Source organism: Oncorhynchus tshawytscha, linkage group LG13 (genome assembly GCF_018296145.1).
Source record: "Oncorhynchus tshawytscha isolate Ot180627B linkage group LG13, Otsh_v2.0, whole genome shotgun sequence".
Lineage (NCBI taxonomy): Eukaryota > Metazoa > Chordata > Actinopteri > Salmoniformes > Salmonidae > Oncorhynchus > Oncorhynchus tshawytscha.
In genome coordinates, this window is record NC_056441.1 from 59,176,481 (window position 1) to 59,201,351 (window position 24,871).

The 24,871-nt window shown below is 42.0% G+C and overlaps 3 long non-coding RNA genes across 3 annotated transcripts in view; 2 read left to right on the plus strand and 1 right to left on the minus strand.

Moving 5' to 3' along the window:
- Positions 1-24,871, plus strand: part of LOC112265417 — a 67,958-nt gene that overhangs the window by 25,865 nt on the left and 17,222 nt on the right. The window contains exon 2 of the long non-coding RNA XR_002955770.2: positions 15,376-15,453. This is a non-coding gene — a long non-coding RNA (uncharacterized LOC112265417). The remainder of the gene's footprint in view (positions 1-15,375; positions 15,454-24,871) is intronic.
- On the minus strand, positions 134-1,942 carry LOC112265416. Its single transcript, XR_002955769.2, has 3 exons — positions 1,758-1,942; positions 1,296-1,352; positions 134-984 (listed from the first exon to the last, which is right to left on the minus strand). It is a non-coding gene; the product is annotated as an uncharacterized LOC112265416 (long non-coding RNA).
- On the plus strand, positions 1,209-4,727 carry LOC112265415. The gene is made up of 2 exons (XR_002955768.2): positions 1,209-1,649; positions 1,938-4,727. It is a non-coding gene; the product is annotated as an uncharacterized LOC112265415 (long non-coding RNA).

Consider the following 24,871-nt stretch of genomic DNA (forward strand, 5'->3'; position numbering starts at 1 on the left):
AAGAGTGTGTAAAGCTGTCATCAAGGCAAAGGGTGGCTACTTCGAAGAATCTAAACTTTAAAATATATTTTGATTTGTTTAACACTTTGGTGACTACATGATTCCATATGAGTTATTTCATAGTTTGATGTCTTCACTTTTATTCTACAACATAGAAAATATTTTCAAAAATTAGGTGTGTCTAAATTTTGACTGGTACTGTATTTAACATATAAGATATACTATTTATAAGCTATTTATGTTTAATTCAATTATAGGTTGAACATGATGATCAGGTAGGTAGTTTTCAATTGGCTACTGTATATTTGTATGTATTATAGTTTTCTAATCAAATCCTACATCCCAGTCTTTGAGAGACAGTAAATGCCAAGACTCCATAGTCTCTCCTCCATTGCCACATACAGTATTTGCCTTATTAAGTTCACTAGAAAAGTTCCTCCTCTGCCTGCTTTGTTGCACGTTTCCTCCTGGCTTCCTCTCTCTGCTGAACCGTTAAAAACAAGCTTTTTTCGTGCCTGGGTCTGTCTGTATGAAACTACAGATGTAGGATCTTAATTTGAGCCAGTTTGCTACGTCAGGAAAATACTCCTGCAGCTACAGGCAATGGAAATTATTATGGGAATTATAATTAATGGACATTTTTGTAGGGGTTGATTAATTTTTTGTAAGGGAAAATCAAGTCTGAAATGACAAAATACACTACATGTCTTACATTTCCTGCTATGCAGGAAAGTTATCCTGCAATAAGGTGATCAAGTTAAGATCCTACACCTGTATGCACAGCCCCTGTAGCTGCAATATATTGTGGAGTGGGCAGAACTGTCTGTTTCTTACTAAGGGAATTGTTACTGCCCATAGTGCACAGCCAAGCTGCGATTGTTTAAGAAAAAGAGAAGTGGGTCTGTTCTGTCGGGTAGCGTAGCGGAGGTGCTATTGGGTGCACCCTACCTTTGTTCTCCTGTGTTTCCCATGTCCTATAGGCTCCTGTTGAATGATTGGTGTGAGAGGTTTAATGAGCTGCTGAAGACAGGTCTTCACATCTGACCCAGTGCCTTATTAAAACACACTGGATGTATGCGCAAGCAAACGCACCCACGCTCATGTGCGTACACACACTCAGACACGCAATCACCCTCCCTCCACACACACACGCGCACGCACGCACACACGCACGCATGCACGCACACACACACTCAGACACGCAATCATCCCCCCTCCACACACACACGCACGCACACACGCACGCACGCACGCACACACACACACACACACTCATTGGCACTACTTATACTTACTGTTATACTTGTGAGTGAAAAGAGAGGGAGGGGGACAAGAAAGTCCTTATGCCGCAACTGTGTAGAGAAGCAGGAAGGATTCAGGGCAAACAACAGAAAAACATCAACAGCTGAGCTGACTATCTCACATTCCTTTCCTTTTCTGTGTAATCTCCAACTAGGACTGGACAATGACCGCATGCAGGGGAAAAACCACTTCCCATATTCTGAAAAGTGCGCAAGGCTGCATATGAAAATACAAAACAGTACTCATCGTATTACAGTTGCAGTACTCTGTCCCAAACTTTGTGATGGATTACTATGAAACATTTCGGAAAATTAATGAAACACACACAACAAAGAGTCGGACGAAAGGTGAGTGCAGTTCGCTGATCTTAATCTTCCATTTATCCTAACCCCCTTTTTCCCCTCCGCTATCCCCTGCTTACTCTCTCCATTCTTTCCATCCTTCTTTGCACTTACCTTTGTTTGTGTCCAGCGTAGTCTGTCTGGCTGAATGCGGGTGTCATGGAGAGGGAGCAAATGTTCTGGCGTTTGGGGAAGGCATTGTCAAAGCCACGGCTATCTATTGTGTCTGTGTGGCTGACTCTCCCTCTCTCCTCTCTCTCTCCCTCCGCTCTCCCAATCCTGGGCCTCTCTCAGCTCTGGAGCGAGGGATTGACAGAGAGAGAAAAGAAGAAGAGAAGCGTGGCGGCGATTTGGCAGCTGCCCGGTGCCCAGCTGCATTGGAAAACTCCTGCCGCCCTTTCCTTTGCGGTGGTTCCCTCCCGGAGTGGTTTGTTTGGGGGACTGGTGTCCTGGGTGGGTGTCTGGCTACGCTCCCCTGCGGCAGATCTGGCTGCTGGGGCTGTGACTGTGGCTGTACCTCCTGGGGAGCTGAGGAATGGAGGTCTGGCCACAGTGAGTTCTCCCTCTCTCTCTCTCTCTCACATTGTCCCCTATATCCCCTTAACCGGTAGCTGAACTGCCAAAACCTCCACCTTATCATATACCTCTTCATTCTGTCTCTCGCTCATCCCCCTTGTCCAGCTCTCCACTGGGTAAAGATAGTTTTGAATTACCTCTTACCTGTCAGTTGTTAAGTGTTGTTGCTAAGTGCTTTTTAAGTGCATGTTTCCCTTAAATGAAGTGTTAAAATGTAGTGTTAGAGCCGTTCACCTATAGGGGCCGTGGGTCTGAAGAGTGCATGTTTCTGTTTAGTAAATCAGTGAGCATTTTCTGTTTGCTCGGAGAGCAAGGCAAAATTGAGGCCGTTGGTAAACGTATCCACACAACCACCAGTCACACACAAATGCACGATGTGACAGTTTGTATCTTTTATATTGTTATTGTGCGTCAGGACTTGTACTAAAGAATACACAACTATGAAGGATAGCTCAACCTTTGGAAGCAAAGCGCACTTCCTCCTATCATTTCCTGACTCTGTCTGTGACTTGATTTTATTGCTGTAGACGTTCATAACTTGAAGGACAGAGCTAAAATACTTAACTGATATATTTACAGAGCCGAAGGTTTTGGTACTGACTCAAATTGTTCTGAATTGAATGACATGTTTCAACAAATAATACATGTTTGTTTTACTGATGAAAAATGGTTAAAAAAAGTGAGAGAATTTGATGGTTCAGTTAATTTGGATAAACTTTGTAACTCACCCTATCGTCTTAGTCAGCAGATTTAAAATGTATTAAATAATTATCAGGATTTTGCCGTGTTCCTCCCCTGTAGTTCAGTATTAGATTTGTTTTTGTCAGGGTGCGTACTTGAGCTCCTACCAACTGGTGTTGATATGCAGCAGTCTGAAATTGATTAAACAGTCTTGAATGCCAGACAACCAATTGTCTAACACTCAGGTTTGATTTGCTGAAATGACATTCGAGCAGATGCCAGATGTGACGATTTCCTGAAAGGCAACCAACGCCTGCAATTCAAATGGTAATTCTAAATCATTACAGTATAAGTCAAGAAACCTGATCATGGTTGCACATAATGGCATGGCAGATGAAACAGAGACTATTTCTGGAATCAATCATTATGATTTTATTTGTATTTTTATTATTTTATGTAGATTGGATGTGATTTGTTATCACGATTGCTGAGGCTTCCTAAAAAGAGCAATCTGAACTCTTTGGTTCTGAGGGGACCCCTGTTATATATACTAGTAAAGCACTGGCAAATACATTTTCCATTTCTTTTGTTGAGAAATTGTGTGATTATTTAGCCACAAAAAAAGTGTTTGACGGAAAACTAAAGGAGACTAGAGAGAGAGACAGAGAGAGAGGGAGAAAGAGAGAGAGAGAAACTTTTGTACTTTACAAATTGAAAAGTACAATTAAATAGAACATATATTTCAAAGTAGTAAATTTAGCATAAAGCAAAAATCTTTACAATGACGAATTCTTTTAACTCGCTGAATTTTGTAGGATTACTGTAGAAATCGCCCCTTTAGAATTCTATAGTGTATAGACAGTAAATTGTATACTTTCTTCATTATAGCCTCTGAGATTGTGAGAATACTTTCAACCAATAGATAATATTACATGTTATTTATAAAAGTGGACAGATTCATTCAGTTGCCAAATGTTCTTACCTAAAGTGTTAGTGCTCGGCGTTATGGAATCTGCAGTGCAGAAGTGTGCTGTGAATAGAGTGTAGTATGTCTGACTGTCCAGGAGAGGGGGAAAGGAAACATCTTTATTCAGTGAATGAAAATCTCTCCGTTGAACTGCACTTCTGATCGTCCCAGCTCTGAGTCCCAGTACAGCAGACCAGTACCCATTTACACAAAGCTTCTCAGTTTAAGAGTGCTGGTCTAGGATCAGCTCCTACCTGTCCATGTCATTTTATTTATTAAATGCTTTTTGAACACAGGCCCAGATCTGAGAGAGGTCTGGTTGATTTAATGGTAGAGGGGCACTATCATAAAACAACTGTATATTTGGCCAAGCTGTTTTTTTATGCATTTCATTAAATAAGTATGAGCAATGTACGTGAATGGTGAATGGCATATGTCTGCCTATTATTAAGCCAAGATCATGTAGTAGCTAATAGTGAACATTGCAATTTTGTTGCATGAGCCAGTCATGTTTAGTCAAGATCATGATCTAGAATTTATACTTAACACATTCTATTTCTATAATAATGATGCAAGGATTTTGTAAAGACAAAAGTGGTTTTAGTTTTTAAAGTTGAGATTGTTCCATAGGAACTACTTACTGTACTATGTGTCTTCATTAGAAAATAAGCTTTAAGAAGGAAATGCTTATGGATTTTTTTACCTGATAATTGTTTTGATTTTTACAATGATTTACTAACAAATAGCATTACATTTTTTGTGATTTGGATTTCAATTGTACTGAAGAATGTTTGATGGAAAATATGTATTTTTTGTATACTATAGTAAATGTAAATGTCAAATAAACAGAATCAAATCAATATAAATAGCAATATCAGTAGTTTCTAGTTTTACCATAGGCTCCGGGGTTTTCACAATTGTTAAGCCGAGCTAGTTTTATGTAGAATCTCACTTTGTGAGTTTTACATTTAAAAAAAATAAGAAATTCACTCTGCAGAATTTACCATTATTGGAGTTCCCTTTACATGTGTGTTTCTAGAGACACAGAGAAATATGCGTTTGATTACCAGACTTAACTCGGCTCCTTTCAGTTTTCTCCCAACTTTTCAACACATAAATTATTAACGTTAAATAAACCACACATCTTGCAAACGTTCAAAAATCTGTACTTGATCCCAGGCTTTAAATAATAAACACTCTGTCAGCCTGTTGCTTTTCTTCACAGATAATGTAAAGTTTGTGATGATTCAAAACCCCGGTTGAAGTGATAGCTAGTGTTACATTGGTTCAGCGTTACAGTAGAGCAGGACGAGACTGTATTGCACAAAGAGAGACGGGACGTTGATTTGTTCCCGTTTTGTAAGCCCCCTCATTCCCCCTGCCCCCCCCCTCTCTCTCTCTCTCTACCCCTCTCTCTTCTCTCTCTCTCTCTCTCTCTCTCTCTCTCTCTCTCTCTCTCTCTCTCTCTCTCTCTCTCTCTCCTCTCTCTCTCTCTCCCAAGCAGTGTAAACACACAGCTCCAGAGGAATGTTGGACTCTCTGACCTCACAGCAAACACTCTGGTGCAGTTCACTCAGTTCAGCCTGGCCGTGCAGTGCTCCGAGTGCAGCCAGCTCCTCTCCCCTCGCCTAGCCCCTCTCCTCTCTCTCCTCTCCCCTCGCCGCTCCTCTCCTATTTGAGCCAGTGAGAGACAGAGAGAGAGGGAATGAGGGAGAGAGAAACAGAGCGGCCAGATTCCTTCCTGCTCTCTCTCTCTCTCGCTCTCTCTCTCTCTCTCTCTCTCTCTCTCTCTCTCTCTCTCTCGCTCTCTCTCTCTCTCTCTCTCTCTCTCTCTCTCTCTCTCTCTCTCTCTCTCTCTCTCTCTCTCTCGCTCTCTCCGTGGCGGGCGAACCCCATTGTGTGCAGTGCCTGGCACACTTGCAACCCCCCACCCCTCCCCAATGCCCTCTTCCCCCTCTCCCCTTTAACTGTCACTCCTCACAACTCCTCATTACGTCCACACAGAGTCACACACACCACAGTAGCTTGCGGTTCCTGGAAATATGTTATGTGGCACGGAGACCAAGGTAGTGTCCCTGCCTGGGCGATTGGTTGTTCACTGAAAGGCAGCTGTAAAGCATTGAAAAGCAAAGGGTTACTACCTTAATGGTGTTTGTATTTGCCTGTGATTTGGACCTCTCCCCATAGTGTTAAATTGCATAGCTTATCTTTCTGTGGCGCAGGACAAGCAGAACCTTTAAGCTGATTCCTGACCATGCAGTCACCACCAGCGAACTGACAGACAAGAGTGGATCAGCTAAAGTTAGATCAAAGCCGACAGCATCTGTCAGTGTGTGTAAAGGCAGTGTAACATGAATGTTTGACCTCCCCTCTCTTTCTGGGCCAGCCAGACTGGGCTCAGTCATGTTTAGCAGATACAGCAAGCCACCCCTACACACATACTGTACATATACACAGACCAATGTGCGCACATGCACACTCGCACACGTGTGTACACACAGATATATGCATGTATACACACACACACACACACACACACACACACACACACACACACACACCACACACACACACACACACACAACTGCTGATGCTGGAGGGCTGATATTTAATGTGTCTGGGATGGGTGGGGAAGCTGTCAGGGCAGGGAGCACAGTGAGCCACACATTCATTCCGCTGGGCTACCTCTCATACAATATACAAATGTGGGTTTTTTCACTGAACCAAAAGTGTTTTCACTGTGGTTTCCTTAGGTACTGTCATGGCATGGTGGCTTATCCAGTGCTGTCATTTCCTAATTTACCCTGGTATTTCGTTTTATGACACTACAGAGACATATGTTACATTTATAGAATGCTTTTTATGATCCCTAATATCATTACCTCAGGTATGTCTACGTTATGCCGGCACCATATAAATCCTGTTTACAGGGTAGGCCTGCACCCGAAGAACGACTGGATTATCTTTGCTGTTACAAGTGCATCTTTAAATGCTCATCTCCGTCTATGGTTGCTTCCCAAACTGAATCCTATTTTCTTTTTAGTGCACTATATAGGACACAGGGTGCCACTTGGGACGCATCCTCTGTCTATGGAGATGGCTGGGGAAGAGGGTGGGCGCCAAGCAGCTAGCTACAAGACTCGTCTCATTTCTTTAAGCTGAGTAAACTTAGCTCGGGAGTTTGGGAGCCGGAGATACCAGGGAAGAATTTCACCTGAACAAAGAGGCTGGTTGTGTTGGCGCTCCACCAGGGGCTTGATCTCTGTGAGCTGTAATTTAACAGAGAAAAGGACAGTGTTCAGTAGAGGGAGGGAAGGAGGGAGGGATTCCCAGCTTTTCCCATCATCTGATTTTTTCTCAAATGATCTATTTCAATAAGCACAGCAAAGCAACCCCATCTAAACAGTCATTTCAAGATGTCCGACAGTTTTAGTTGCTCATAACCATGTGCTGTGTCAATATCAAATTGTATGTAATTATGTTTTTAGATTAAGATTGTTGCTGTCATCGTGAACCTCACTGATCAGAACCCTAACCCTGTTTTATTGTATGGCGTTGAACCTGGTATGGTCCTCTCTGGAGAATAATTTGTTAAAGGGGACAGAGGGGTTACTCTGTCCTCTGCTGGTGGGTGTTGGCTAGTGCAGCAGGTTCATGACCAGAAAGTGGCGTTTGGACTGGTGAAAGTCGTTTTAGCTTTAAGGTGGTGTTCATATGACAGCGATTCATTTTGATTGTCGTTACAGAGGGAAAATTATGATTGCTGCATTTGTCGTACATTTCCCTTAAGTTGCACTTTTGTTGCATGTTGAGTAAAAGTCAGCTACTTCACAGAAGTATAATAAATTCATACAAATATGACATGGCTGTCATGGCTTTATCATTATAAGAATCTGTGGCTATCTTCCTCCGCTATGCGAATGAGAAGCACACCATTTAAAGTCAATTATGGACACTGAGTATGAATATGTATGCCAATGTATATGAATGTGCCTATGTACTGCATATGTCTATGGGTGTGAATAGGTATGTGTATGTTTGAAGGCTATGCAGGCAGCCAGTGTCCGTAGACTAGGAGGAGGACTGATGGCCAGGCAAAGAGAAGCAGATGGCTGGAAATGTAGACTGCTAAATTATTCATCAGGTTTGGAGCCTTGGGATGAATGGGAAGCTAGCTAGAGTGGACGGTTTTATTAGCTAGGAGTTGGTGGAGGACTCAGAGAGAGAGAAGTGGTGGGGGAGTGGGTGGGCAGAGAGAAAGAGAGAGATTGAGGTGGGGGGAAGAGACACTGTGTACAGTCTAGAATACAAGCTGTTCTGCACTCATAGTTAAGCGTGCATAAATTGAACATTATTCCCTTTTGATGCACTTTTCTCTCTGTGCTTATTCTGACCTTGAATTTAAGCATGAGAATAGCATGCTATTCACCCGCTATTCACTCGGCTTGGAGATGTAAGTAATGAAGGTGTGGTGGAGGTGTGTCTACAGATACACCATATTCTGAGCTTGACTCCGATCTTGAATAATTCCACCACCTTTACTTGCAAGGTTAAGCCAACCTGCCGGTTCAAAGTCGAAAAACATCGACTTATTTTCTCCTATAGAAATAACAGCATTCTCCACGCACTTTCATTTATAAATTGATAAGAGCTATCGATAATAGCTAGATCAATTAGTAATCCGCTTGGAGAAGGGAATTGTAAATACACATAGAAATAGTTTTAGATCATTTTTTTCTTATGATCCCGGAAGACAAATGTGAAACCAGTCACATCGAAGCAAACTGAAAATGATATTAACATGAAATGCATTGTGGCCCCTTTTCCACAGTGAAGTAGGCTATAAATAGCTGTGCCATTATTCAGAATTGTAACTGTGGGCCATCATAATTTGCGTGGATGAAATTTGGAGACCCACGCTATAGGCTTCTGTGGGGCTGAACCTGCTGCGTTTATGTATCCGCTTTAGAACGTTTCAATTATATACCCGGGCTTTTCTCCGTTTTATTTGACCATTTCTACCATGTTAAATATTAGTCACTATCGGGAACCATCGTCAGTAATACCCACATACATTTATAACTGTCACTTAGGTGTTTGTAGTCTACATTCTGCATCATTCCGTTCCGTTGACCTTTCTTTCCTCTGTCATGTCTGTGCAGTTGTTCCTGAGGGTCACTAACATTACCGGATCATATTAGGTTAATGTTGGGACATGTAGCCTCTATGAATGACTATGGAACTCAGACCACAAGTAGCAGGTTAAACCTGGAGCCTGGCGATGGTTCATGACGACTGGACCTTTGTCACACAGTTCCATGAACAGTGAGAATTAGGGTGGATTAATAGGACTTTTGTTCAACACCTAGTGTATACTTTTTTCCACCTTTTAATGAAAAACGATACTTTCTAGAAACATTTAACAAGACTAGGCCAACAAAAGAGGACATAGACACAACTTTTAACTTTTAAAGTTTGCCAAAATAATCTATAAGATTAGAGTATTTTTAAATCTACCAGTTGGTGCTGAAACGAAGACAAAGATGCATAGATGGCATTCTATCATTGATCCCTATACTCTGAACCGGTTCTCTCTATGTATTCTAGTCTGTTGACATTTAAAGGGATGGCCTAAGATAAATGTACAAAAAAATTCCATGAGAAAATCTGTTGGTCAGTAAGTGGGAGGGTTTTCAGCAGTTTAATTAAATGTATTCAGCGCGTAAGGGAACCACACTTGCAAAGCTCATTACGCACCTGCGTAAGTTATTAGTCTGAGAAATGCCTAGGAAAGGTGTGCCTAGGAAAGGCGTACATTTCCTGAGTTGGAATCGGCCCCTTACTGTTTTGCATGTTGTCTACATTACTGTAAATGGGATGAGCATGATTACACACAATATTTCAAGAGAGGCTCATTACATGGTGTTGAAGTAAGATAGCGTTGCACTTTATTCATGATACATTTTTGCTGCATGCTGCATCTGATGCATGACACATTAAGTGTATTATTATTTACCTTGGGCCCAATTCAGACTCCTTTCCTACGCATGGATTTCCTACACACTTCTAAATTGTTGGTATTCAGACTTACCTTATGCAGGTGCATAACAGGCTTTCCATGCATGGTTCGCTTGCGAGCACTGAATACATTTAATTCAACTGCTGAAAGCCCTCCCACTGAAACCCTCCCAACTGCTGAAAGCCCTCCCACTGAAACCCTCCCAACTGCTGAAAGCCCTCCCACTGAAAGCCCTCCCAACTGCTGAAAGCCCTCAAACTTGAGTTTTCATTCAATGGGTTTTTTATTACATTTATCTAAATCCATCCATTTCAATTTGGTGTACCTTTAATTAGAGTCAATCGACTATATGGAGAGAACAGTCCAGAATATTAGGGATCAATTGAAGGTGCTACATAGGATTTATTTTTATTTTTGCTTTGTAATTTCAGAAAATGTTCATTTTATATCTGGTGCTAATAGTGGAATGATAGATTTCACAGTATTACTTACGTGCCAGTGTTGTGGTTTCGCTGTGATATTCATTCGCGAATGGATTTCTTTCGCCGGAGCAGCATCTGTCTAGTGGAAATCATTCATTTCCTGATTGCAAAAATTCTACACTGTTCGCTCAATTTCAGTTTAGTTTAGTGTAGAGAATCATTGTATCATCTAAATCTCTGTGAAATATATTTTCAATAACAGAAAATATAGATTTTACAGCTGTTTGAAGCTGGTGGACCAAAACCAAAAGTAACTTTCATTTTTGGTCCACCAGCTTTAAATAGCTGTAAAAATGATATTTGTTCTTATTGAAAATATTTGTCGCCCCAAATGAATAGTGGGTGAATAGCATGCTATTCTCATGCTTAAATTCAAGGTCAGAATATGCTTAGAGAGAAAAGTACATAGAAAGGGAATACATTCCATTTGTGTTCACTTAACTCGGGTCGGCATGACTTACAGTGACTTCAAAAAGTATTCACACCCCTTAACATTTTCCACCTTTTGTTGTGTTACAGCCTCACTGATCTACACACAATACCCCAAAATGTGAAAGTGGAATTTTGTTTGTAGACATTTTTTGAAATTAATCAAAAATGTAAAGCCGAAATGTCTTCAGTCAATAAGTATTCAACTCCTTTGTTATGGCAAGCCAAAATATGTTCAGGAGTAAAAATGTGCTTAACAAATCGTATTTTTTAAAATGTTTACCTTTATTTAACTAGGAAAGTCAGTTAAGAACAAATTCTTATTTACAATGACTGCCTACTGGGGAACACTGGGTTAACGGCCTTGTTCAGGGGCAGAACGACAGATTTTTTTACCTTGTCAGCTCGGGGATTCAGTCCAGCAACCTTTCGGTTACTGGCCCAACGCTCTAGCCACTAGGTTACCTGCCGCCCCCACACATAATAAGTTGCAAGGATTCATTCCATGTTCAATAATAGTGGTCAATACACCCAGTCCTTACAAAGATACAGACGTCCTTCCTAACTCAGTTGCTGGAGAGGAAGGAAACTGCTCAGGGATTTCACCATGAGGCCAATGATGATTTTAAAACAGTTACAGAGTTTAATGGTATGAGAAATCATTGTAGTTACTCCACAATACTAACCTAAATGACAGAGTGAAATGAAGATGCCTGTACAGAATAAAATATTGAAAAACATGCATCCTGTTTGCAACAAGGCGCTTAAGTAATACTGCAAAAATGTGGAAAATAAATTAACTTTTTGTCTTGAATACAAAGTGTTATGTTTGGGGCAAATCCAACACAACACATCACTGAGTACCACTCTTAATATTTTCAAGCATGGTGGCATCATGTTATGGGTATGCTTGTTATTGGCATGGACTTAGAGAGTTTTTTTATGATAAAAAGAAATGGAATACAGATATAAGCAAAGGCAAAATCAGAGTTTGATTGAGAAGTTTTAAAATTATAATGGTTCAATATTGTACATGCGCTGAATAGTGTAGACTTTACTGTGAAATGCTTGCTTATGAGCCCTTTCCAGCGATGCAGAGTAAAAAAATAATAAGAAAAGAAAAATAGTAACACAAGAGGAATAAAATACACAAGAATGGAGCTATATACACACACTCACACACACTAACATAGACAAATAGACACACACACACACACACACTCATTCACTCTCTCACTCACTTACTCACTCCTCTGTGGAAGAAATAGACCAGAGAGGAAGCTTCGACCCTTCACCGAGCAAGGGCTGTCTGGTGTCATGGCAACCAGTGTGGATTACCCCACCCTCCCTCCATCAGGAAGAGAGAGAGCGTGAGAGATAGATGGTGGGGTTGGGGTACAGGTATGTCAGTATTAGCCTATATCTTTTTATAGATCAAATATATATTTATTTTTTTGTACCCCCTTTTCTCCCCAATTTTGAAAGTTACAGTCTTGTCCCATCGCTGCAACTCCCGTATGGACTTGGGAGAGGTGAAGGTCAAGAGCCATGCGTCCTCCGAAACACGAACCCGCCAAGTCACACTGCTTCTTGACACACTGCTCGCTTAACCCGGAAGCCAGCCGCACCAATGTGTCGGAGGAAACACAGTACAGCTGGCGACTGTAGTCAGCGTGCATGCACCTGGCCCGCCACAGGAGTCGCAAGAGCGCAATGGGACAAGGATATCCCAGCCAGCCAAACCCTAACCTAACGCTGGGCCAATTGTGCGCGACACAGCCTGGGATCGAACCAGAGTCTGTAGTGACACCTCTAGCACTGCAATGCAGTGCCTTAGACCGCTGTGTCACTCCGGAAGCCCTGGATCAAATATATTTTAGAATGTAAATACATCTAGTAGGATATTTTAAAGGATCTGATGAATCTGAAAACTGTAGCAGAGGGAGCGGAAAGGAAGGTACCAACCTGAAGATAGCTACAGGCTAGCTATAACTTTCTGTCTTTGTGCTCTGGGTGGGTATCCTGTAAAGGAAATGATGATAGATAGACTGAATAGATGGAATAGAGCAGGGGTGTGGAACACATTTCTCACCGTGGGCCGCCTTCAGTCTTCAACGAGGTCCGGAGGGGCCCACTGAAAATGGGTTATATTTCCATGCCGTCAACGTTTGCAAAAAATAGTCCTCTGTACATCGTTTTTGGTGAATGTTTGATGCTCCCTGACTGACTAGCTTTCATTTCAGTGATTATTAGTGAGTTGGACACAGTCAAGAAACTATGAATTTAGGTCCATTATCTTTTCTTCTCAGTTTTCATTTGGTTTGAGTCATTAAAAAATATATATTGAGTTTGTTTTCCACCCCCAAAATATTATATACAGTACAGTATATATACTTTTTAAATCAAACCACCCTTGGGCTGGTTTGCACCCCGTCGCTATCTTTGACACTCCTGTGATAGAGTGATAGACAGGGGGGTCTTTAATAGAAGAGATGCTGAGGAGAAACAGGGGTGTAAGGTTGGCTAGAGGTTGAGAGAGGCAGGTGGACGACAGACAGAGCGACAAAGAGAAAGGAGGGAGAACGAAATGGAACGATACGAGGAGTCGGGAACGAGGAAAGGCAATGAAGATACGACAAGAGGGAGGGAGGGTGGTATGGAGTGGCGAAAGAGAGGCAGAGAGGAGGGTGGGACATTGGGTTATTTGAGGACACACACAGAAGGCTTCTCTCATACTGAAATCTCTCAAAGCACCCCTGATGACTGCAGTACACCCCGGCATCAGCCTGGAGCCATCCTAGCCCTCAGTCCCTCAGTCTACACCACCCACAACATGGGACAGGGGTTGTGTCTGAAATGGAACCCTATTCCCTAGCCTATATACTATAGCATACTTATTTTAGGGCTCTGGTCAAAAGCACTGCAATATAGGGAATAGGATGTCGTTTAGGATACACTTAGGTTGACAACCTGTGATACCAGTGGGAACCTACAAAACACACATTCACAGTTAAAATGTTCCTGAAATACTCATTCCTTTCCCCCTTTCCCTGTTTACCCTACAGTCAGAATAGCATCATTACCTGCCCATTTTCTATTACCTTACATCTTATACACCAACGGCTGTGTTTTCTACACCAGACAGAGGAGCGCTCTACCGTTGTCAGTCAATCCGTGTCTGAGTCATGACCAGGGCGCACATAATTACACAACACCGCTATAGACGTTAACTCAAAGTACATGGCATTAACTGCTCCTTTGATTACCTGTGTTACCAGGTAGGCTGGGAGGGAACACGCAGAGGCTGCCAGTAAAGCAGAGAGGCTGTCTAGTGGGAGACTAGCGGTGTAGTGCCTGGCTATTGGCTAATGGGCACCCAGAAGGAGGCTCACTGTAATAGCTCTCTGGTTACACCACCGCTACTTGGAATGCAAGGTCATAATTAAGACCTTTTATTACAAAAGGCTTTAAAATTAGAACAGAATCCACTCCAATAAAAGGAACCGCCGGCTAATTTGGAGAGAGAGGTTTTTTTTCCCTGTGTTTTTTGAATCGGTGCCCAGAATAGACCACTCGTCTTGAGAAATGCAAAGGGAAAAAAACGTTCAAAATGAGAATTTCCCCTTTGAAAGATTCCCAGATTTTCCAGGCATTATGCGACATGCCAGGAATGAGCGGAATTGCATTTTTATTTGGGTTGTAATTGTTACAATAAAAATAATGGCCGTAAAACACTACTTGTTTCCACTCTATTCTACATCATGGCTGCCTAATGTAGTCGACAATCTAGTGTGTCATGCAACAATCATTTACAACAATGATTGTTGTTCACTCTCAGTCAATGTGAAGATCATATTTTAAACCAGCATCTGTTTTTTCCTCTATTGAAATGAGTGTGCTGTGTAATCCACCATCTCTCTGCATGTGATTCAGCAGTTCTGTACATAGACTGATACTAGTGAAGCATCAGATACTGCTCATCTATCTTAGATCCTTCATGCCATATATAGTACACTGAGTATACCAAATAATTAGGAACACCTTCCTAATATTGAGTTACACCCCCTTTTTCCCTCAGAACAGCCTCAATATGTCGGGGCATGGACTTCTACAAGGTGTTGACTCCAATGCTTCCCACAGTTGTGTCAAGTTGGCTGGATGTCCTTTGGGTGGTGGACCATTCTTGATACACACGTGAAACTGTTGACCTTGAAAACCCCAGCAGTGTTGCAGTTCTTGACACAAACCTTTGTGCCTGGCACCTACTACCATACCCCGTTCAAAGGCACTTAACTCTTTTGTCTTGCCCATTCCCTCTCTGAATGGCACACATACACAATCTATGTCTCAATTGTCTCAAGGCTTGAAAATCCTTCTTGAACCTGTCTCCTCCCCTTCATCTATACAGATTGAAGTGGATTTAACAAGTGACATCAATAAGGGATCATAGCTTTCACCTGGATTCACCTGGTCAGTCTATGTCATGAAAAGAGCAGGTGTTCCTAATGTTTTATATACTCAGTGTATGTCAACATGGTGGCATGATGATATGATATTGGAGTTTTTCATGTTTTTCAGGAACCAGAGACAGTATCCATAGAAGCCAATGAGTGGAAGAGAGCAGCCTCACATGATCATTAGCACCACTTCTGGACTGTGAGTAGAGTATTCTCAGCTGGGTCGTTCCACGAAAAGAGGGCCTTTTGCATCCCTTAGATATTTTAAGTAGAAATTCTGCACCAATATTGAATTTAAAAGCCTGCTATATTAAGCGCCCTGGAGAATTGAATTAATCAGATTTTTAAAAAATATAATTAAAGAATTCTGCACTTTACATTAACATAAGCCACATAACCCCACCATTTCTTAATGTTTTCACCATCATTGTAAGACCCTGTTTTTTGTTGCTTTGACAAAGTCATTTCAGAAGAGTATTATTGAGTTTATGTGATTAGTGATTCATTTACATCTGTCCCTCATTTTAAGGTCAACCCTGTTAGTGAACTGAACTCTCTTTTTAATATGTTGAAACTATTCCTTAAAATAAGTTTTTTATTCAAAAGAAACATTTTAATAGTCAAATCATAGTATGAAAGCAGGTGAGCTGGTTCTACTCTTTTTGACCATTATCTGGTGTTTTGTGATGGAAAACTGAGCGGGTCGAGCAGAGCACATCAACCCTGTTACCCATAGATAGACAGGCAGGAATGTTTTTTTTTGTGAAGTTTGCATTCAATTGCTACTCCCTGTTGTACACAACAAGCTTCCATTCCCCCTGTCACAAGGGGATTTTTGGCTGATTTAAGATGAAATCATCAACCCTGTTACTTTATTTTATTTAACCTCTCGAGATGGGAAAACATGTTTTTATTACGTTGCAGGTGCTCTTTATGACAGAATTTTAAATTTGGTGAAATCAAAAGTTTCTTTTGACCAAGTTACACTACTCAAAAGGAACTGAAATGGTGGAACGATCCAGCTACTTTTACCAAACCGCATTTCAAGTGTTCCTGTAGTATCTGTATTGGAGCAGTCCTTGGAGCTAGCCACCCTGCTGGAATGTACCTTGATCGGTCTACTGAGATGGAGGAGATGGTAAACAAACACAGTGAAGGGTCTGGGCCTCCTCTCTCAGCTCTGTTCAGCTACTGCAGCTGTGCCCTCTCTATGGTCATCAGCCTATACATACATCAGCTGACCTGCCAACAGCTGCATTTACATAAGTAGTCAGATCCCAACCGGCAGTGATTGGGAGTCCAATAGGGCGGCCCAGCATCGTCCAGGTTTGGCCGTTGTAGGCCGTCATTGTAAAAAAATATTTGTTCTTAACTGACCTGCCTAGTTAAATAAAGATGATTTTTTTAAACAAAAATAAAATAAAAAATAAAAAGCTACAAGCTTGGCACACCTTTATTTGGGGAGTTTTCCCACTCTTCTCTACAGATCCTCTCAAGCTCTGTCAGGTTGGATGGGGAGTCGCTGCACAGCTATTGTCAGGTCTCTCCAGTGATGTTCGATCGGGTTCAAGTCCGTGCTCTGGCTGCGCCACTCAAGGACATTCAGAGACTTGTCCCGAAGCCATTCCTGCGTTGTCTTAGCTGTGTGCTTAGGGTTGTTGTCCTGTTGGAAGGTAAATCTTCACCCCGCCCCAATCCTGAGCGCTCTGAAGCAGGTTTTCATCAAGGATCTCTCTGTACTTTTCTCTGTTCATCTTTCCCTCAATCCTGACCAGTCTCCCAGTCCCTGCCGCTGAAAAACATCCCCACAGCATGATGCTGCCACCACCATGCTTCACCGTAGGGAAGGTGCCAAAATGTGTGCAAAGCTGTCATCAAGACAAAGGGTGGCTACTTTGAAGAATCTCAAATATAAAATATATTTCAACACTTTTTTTGGTTACTACATGATTCCAAATGTGTTATTTCATATGTAGAAAATAGAAAAATAAAGAAAAACCCTTGAATGAGTAGGTGTGTCCAAAATGTTGACTGGTATTGTATTTTCAAAGAAACGTGGATCATCATTATTTGGTCCATAAAGGTTAAGGAGACATATCTGTTTAAGGTCCAATAACATATTTCAAATTATCCACCTACCTTGCGGATCTGCTTGGACAATTTGCGCATTCGGATCAAAATTACTGTTAATTAATATAATCACCCCTTTTGAGTTTCTTTGCCCATGGGAGAAGTATATTGCACCCCCCTACCTCCCCCCAGTCCTTTTCCCACACAATTTAATTGAATGAGTTGAATGAGTTTCTTGTAAACAATAGATGTTATATTCTTTCTCTTTAAGCCAGGTAAATATTGTTTGTCTTTTCTTATTATCTGCTAAGCCATTACAATTATAACTGGCTGTAATTATTTCACCAATTACCATAATGAGATACAAGTTTCAGATCTATTTATCATAATATATGTTTGTAAATTTACCATTGAAAAGTACCATAATGATTGAGTGTCCATATAGCTGTACCATGATATTTTCATTGCTACTAAGTAACCCTCCAATTGTTCTCCACTATTCCACCCGCTAAAGCCCCTCCCCATCCCAAGTTGGGTTGTCATCTCTATGCCCCCCGAGAGGCCAGGACCCACTCTTTGAAAAGAGAACACGGTGCCAACCACAGAACAGAAGCAGATCAACTGCCAAAAGCATTTCCATCACCCTCACCTCGATTTGCTTTATATATAGATATTAAAAAATGATATATATTCAAAAATATTGCGTAACTTAATTCCCATCATTAACAATTTATATGCGTAATAATGTCGACAGATCATGCAAAGGATTGTTACCGATAACCAGGATTGCCATTTTGTTACATTTTTGTCAAGCAATTACTATTTTAGCAAACAATTATTGTGAGTCATCCTATATTGTCCCTAACATCCTTACTCCCGAGCAACAGATGTGGGATACACACACACACACACACACACACACACACACACACACACACACACACACACACACACACACACACACACACACACACACACACACACACACACACACACACTCTTACACACACATGCTCTTACACACTTCCCCTACAATCATCCATAAGCTCAGATGCCCAACGGTTGTTACATCCCAGAGCCCAACTCTTGAAAGGACTTGATTTACGAATGCATATACAGTTTCAGCTGTTTGAGAAAGCATGCAAGATTGAGCAAAATGTGCAAAAATGGGGAGATTAAATTAACCAATGTCAAGTCCTAGTTGATGGAGATGAGATCCCTTCCCCTGAAACACACACACACTGGTCCCCCATTGTGACCATTTCCCCAAGCATCTCTGTGCAGTCAGACTTTTGATTATTTTGTGCCACCAGGGTCACAATAATATGCCCCCCGAAGAAAAAAAACGCTACAGCATGCAATGAGATTCTAGATGATTCTGTGCTTCCTACTTTGTGGCAACAGTTTGGGGAAGGCCCTTTCCTGTTTCAGCATGACAATGCCCCAGTGCATAAAGTGAGGTCCATAAAGAAATGGTTTGTTGAGATCAGTAGGGAAGAACTTGACTGGCCTGCACAGAGCCCTGACCTCAACCCCATCGAACACCTTTGGGATGAATTGGAACACCAACTGCGAGCCAGGCCTAATCGACCAACATCAGTGCCCTACCTCACTAATGCTTTTGTGGCTGAATGGAAGCAAGTCCCTGCAGCAATGTTCCAAGATGTAGTGGAAAGCCTTCCCAGAAGAGTGGAGGCTGTAAAGGGGGGAGCAACTCCATATTAATGCCCATGATTTTGGAATGAGATGTTGGACAACCAGGTGTCCACATACTTTTGGTCAAGTAGTGTATGTTCATTAAAATACCAAACCACAAGTACGGTATAATGGTAGTTCTCATCACATGGATGTTATTTGTGAGCGATAGCAAAATCCCTGTACCAACACACATAATACTTACCCCAGCAGAGACTGCCTGCTGCCCATGACAGCAGCAAATGGACCACTCCTACACCTTTCATTTTTATCATTTCAAATGCCGTCTGTTTATTGTTTTTGGCACAAAAAAAACTGCCTCAAGTACATGTTGTCTACAACACTTGCAACCACAGACATCCATTACAATTCTTTGTAAATGAACAATGAAATTAGCAGATGAAAGCTTGAAAGGATTTGACTGAGTGAGCGTGGCAAACAATCCCAGGCATTAACCTGGTGCAGAGGAGGAGGAGTCATTGCAAGGTTAAAGCCCAGCAGCACGTCGTCGAAAGAGAGAGAAGTGGGATAAGGTCTCTATGCCATACTCTATGAATACATTTTGAGGACAGCAGAAAAGGCCAAGTTCCTCTAGCCAATTGCTTTGGGGTTACAGAGATAATGCTGAAAGCTTTAAGCTGAGGGTTTTTCAGTCTGGGGCCTGGAGCCACTGTCTACTGCAGCTCATGGCTACCGCAGCTGCTAGAAATAGAGGACGGAGAGAGAGCGTGAGAGAGAGCGTGAGAGTGAGAGACGGAATCTTGGATGTTGTCCCTGATCCAAGCCAGGATGGGCGACGTGGGGTGTAGGGTACATCAGACCAGCATGGCATACGCTGTCTGTACCCGACAACACACCACTAGAGCCGATGTGGGGTTTGGGAGTGGGGGCAGGGTGTTTCGAAGAGGAAGGGGTTGGGTATGCGCGTGTGTGTGCTTGTGTGCAGCAATGCCATGCCCTCCCCAGCTCTGCTGGCTCCAGAAGGTTTGCCGTGCCCAACGCCGAGGGAGCTGCCAGTGCTGAGCTGTCTGGCACTTCTCTCCTCTGCAGGGCATTGATTAAGTGACATAAAACAGCACAGCACAGCGCTACTGCCTCACCTGCCATTAGCTGAGCCAGTGCCTGCCAATACCCACACATGAGTCAGGGAATATTGACGTGGTTCGAGACAAACTATCAGCCAATAGGAGCTGTCTGTGTTTTGTGGCAGAGAGAGAAAGAGGATGGGAGAGAGAAAGAGACAGAAAAAGAGAGAGGGGGGAGTGGGGGAGAAAGAGAGTGAGGGAATGAGAGAGAGAGAGAGAGAGAAGGGAGAGAATGAAAAGAGAGAGGAAGAGAGAAAGGGATTGAGAGAGAGCCTTTGAAATTGTGACAGAGATGAGCTGGTTACAGGGAGACATGGCTCTGTGGTTGTTTGGAGATTAAATGTATGATGGCACGTTTGAATATTTGAATATTTTTGAGAGGCTTTAATGAACCTGTCAAAGTGAAAAAATGGTTATTGAAACCTAATAATGAGAGAAGTTAAGCACCAAATGCTTCATGCATAACTTTTGTGAATAGTTATGGCTGATATGACGGTGAACCTCTACAAAGCAGTGATATCTAGGCTGCAACAATAGATCATTAAACAAAGAAAAACAACTATGATTAGAGCTCGTCGTCTTATTGGGGTTAACATACAACACTACTGAAACAGAGCAGTTCTGAGCATGTTTCAGATGAATGATTTTACTATGGGAACAGCTGTTGATTTGCCACCAGCGCATTTCCGTGTGTGTGTGTGTGTGTGTGTGTGTGTGTGTGTGTGTGTGTGTGTGTGTGTGTGTGTGTGTGTGTGTGTGTGTGTGTGTGTGTGTGTGTGTGTGTGTGTGTGTTCAAGCGCCTGCCTGTGTGAGGGCTGTCAGAGGATCTGATAATCTGTCATTAACCAGTAAGAGCTGGTGGTCTTCCATTGCCTCTTAAAACAAAATTGTCTGCATTTTTGTTTTTGACAGAGGATGCGGTTGTCATTTCTACTCTAAATTCTAATTCCCAATACAGTCATTGTTTTATTGGTTTATGTGGCAAACAACTTGGTATGCTGTGGTCAGGGGAACACTATTAATTCAGCTAATAATGGCATAGCTGCTGCTACTTATTATCCATGCATAGTCACTTTACCTCTACCTACATGTACATATTACCTCAATTACCTCGACTAACCTGTTTATTATCTATACATAGTCACTTTACCTCTACCTACATGTACATATTACCTCAATTACCTCAACTAACCTGTTTATTATCTATACATAGTCACTTTACCTCTACCTACATGTACATATTACCTCAATTACCTCAACTAACCTGTACCCCTGCACATTGACTCTGTACCGGTACCCCCTGTATATAGCCTAGTTACAGTTATTTTATTGTTGCTCTTTAATTATTTGTTATTTTTCTATTTTCTTCTTTATTTGTATTGATTGTTTACTTCAGTTTATTTAGTAAATACTTTCTTAACACTTATTTTCTATTAAAACGGCATCATTGGATAAGGGCTTGTAAGTAGGCATTTCACTGTAATGTCTGTTGTATTCGGCGCATGTGACATATCAAATTTGATTTGATTTGAGTAGAAAGCTTTAATGTGCGGCATGTCTAGCGTGTACATTACCTACCGAAGGTATTACCTGTATTAATGGCACCTGTTTGAACTTGTTATCAGTATAAAAGACACATGTCCACAACCTCAAAAGGTCACACTCCAAACTCCACTATGGCCAAGACCAAAGAGCTGTCAAAGGACACCAGAAACAAAATTGTAGACCTGCACCAGGCTGGGAAGACTGAATCTGCAATAGGTAAGCAGCTTGGTTTGAAGAAATCAACTGTGGGAGCAATTATTAGGGAATGGAAGACATACAAGACCACTGATAATCTCCCTCGATCTGGGGCTCCACGCAAGATCTCACCCCGTGGGGTCAAAATGATCACAAGAACGGTGAGCAAAAATCCCACAACCACACGGGGGGACCTAGTGAATGACCTGCAGAGAGCTGGGACCAAAGTAACAAAGCCTACCTTCAGTAACACACTACACCGCCAGGGACTCAAATCCTGCAGTGCCAGACGTGTCCCCCTGCTTAAGCCAGTACATGTCCAGGCCCGTCTGAAGTTTGCTAGGGAGCATTTGGGTGATCCAGAAGACGATTGGGAGAATGTCATGTGGTCAGATGAAACCAAAATATAACTTTTTGGTAAAAACTCAACTCGTCGTGTTTGGAGGACAAAGAATGTTGAGTTTCATCCAAAGAACACCATACCTACCGTGAAGCATGGGGGTGGAAACATCATGCTTTGGGGCTGTTTTTCTGCAAAGGGACCAGGACGACTGATCCGTGTAAAGGAAAGAATGAATGGGGCCATGTATCGTGAGATTTTGAGTGAAAACCTCCTTCCATCAGCAAGGGCATTGAAGATGAAACGTGGCTGGGTCTTTCAGCATGACAATGATCCCAAACAAACCGCCCGGGCAACGAAGGAGTGGCTTCGTAAGAAGCATTTCAAGGTCCTGGAGTGGCCTAGCCAGTCTCCAGATCTCAACCCCATAGAACATCTTTGGAGGGAGTTGAAAGTCCGTGTTGCCCAGCAACAGCCCCAAAACATTACTGCTCTAGAGGAGATCTGCATGGAGGAATGGGCCAAAATACCAGCAAGTGTGTGAAAACCTTGTGAAGACTTACAGAAAACGTTTGACCTCTGTCATTGCCAGCAAAGGGTATATAACAGTATTGAGATAAACTTTTGTTATTGACCAAATACTTATTTTCCACCACAATTTGCAAATAAATTCATTAAAAATCCTACAATGTGATTTTCTGGATTTTTTTCTCATTTGGTCTGTCATAGTTGAAGTGTACCTATGATAAAACATGACTGGCCTCTCTCATCTTTTTAAGTGGGAGAACTTGCACAATTGGTGGCTGACTAAATGCTTTTTTGCCCCATTGTATATACAGTACCAGTCAAAAGTTTGGACACACCTACTCATGCAAGGGTTTTTCTTTATTTGTACTATGTTCTACATGGCAGAATAATTGTCAAAACATCAAAACTATGAAATAACACATATGGAATCATGTAGTAACCAAAAACGTGTTAAACAAATTTAAATATATTTTAGATTTTAGATCCTTCAAAGTAGCCACCTTTTGCCATTATCGGCAACCATCATTCCTGTGTTCCACTGGCACATTGTGTTAGCTAATCCAAATAATCCAAGTTTATCATTTTAAAAGCTAGTTGATTATTAGAACCCTTTTGCAATTATGTTAGCACAGCTGAAAACTGTTGTTCTGATTAAAGAAGCATTAAAACTGGTATTCTTTAGAATAGTTGAGTATCTGGAGCAAAAACATTTGAGGGTTCGATTACAGGCTCAAAACTGCTAGGAACAAAGACCTTTCTTCTGAAACTCATCAGTCTATTATTGTTCTGGGAAATGAAGGCTATTCCATGCAAGAAACTGAAGATCTCGTACAACGCTGTGTACTACTCCCTTCGCAGAACAGCGCAAACTGGCTCTGACCAGAATAGAAAGAGGAGTGGGAGGCCCCGGTGCACAACTGAGCAAGAAGACAAGTACATTAGAGTGTCTAGTTTGAGAAACAGATTCCTCACTAGTCCTCAACTGGCAGCTTCATTAAATAGTACCTGCAAAACACCAGTGAGAACCCCTGACGTAGGCCATCCCTTTAAGCTGTAATTTAGAGTCCAGAGACGCAGAGACCCGATAGTCTGTCGCCCATTGTAACATAGCTAAACTACTCTGGAGAAATTGCTTCGAAAAGTATGAAAGCCAATGGTCCAATATTTTAGAACACTGCTGTGTAGACACATACACGTTTTTGGAATCTGATAAGCGCTTAAGTCCGACCCAGGATTCAATCCCCAACAACAACGACACTGTGCTCCTGAAGCTAGCATGCTAACCATTACCCTGCCAAAACCATGGTCTTGGTTGGTAAGGACACACTATTGGGTATTAACTATCATGCTAAACACTACCGTGCCGTTCCTAGCGCACACAGCTAACTACTTCACTTCTGCTAAACTAGCACCCATGATTGATAGCAGTAATCTTGATTTCCTCTGTATGTATTGAAGAAGAGTTTTTTTTCTCATTATTTGACTCTGTTAGCTCGCTGAGCTCAGGCCTAGGCATTAGTTCGGTGAGCAAACACAAGTCTCAGTCAAGGTTACTTATCACACTACCGTGGCTCACCGAATCACCTTCATTAATACACTCATACTAGTTTTCACCTCTCTGAAAATGGATTTCGACTTCACTGAACGATGCAAGCATTTGTCTCGCTACAATTTACGGGGATTACTGCCGTACCCGGTAGTGGAGCATTAGGATTTTCCAACTGCTGATTAGTCGCGGCCCTCCATGTCTCCTAATTTTCTCATAGCCCTTTGAGTTTGAAGAATTCTCTCATCCAGCCTTTGATCTTATCTATTCAATTAGTCGTTAGCCTACCCTCCCTCCCTTCCCTGACCTCACCTCCCCTCCCTTCTCCCTTTCCCTCCCTCTACCTCTCTTCCCCCCCTCTCTCCACAGACCCTGCCTGCCTGCCAGAGTATTATGAACTAGAAATCTGCTGGATCCTCTAAGGATGTGACCCGCACTTCTATATAAAATGATTTTCCATTATGTCCTGTAGCCGTGTGTGTGCATGTGTGTGCGTGCTCGAGTGTGTGTTACAGAGTGATGGTGATGGAGGGTGAAACAGGGTGAGAGAGCGAAAGACGGACAGAGGGAGGCATATCTGTCCTAACTGTCCATGATCTGATACTGACACAAT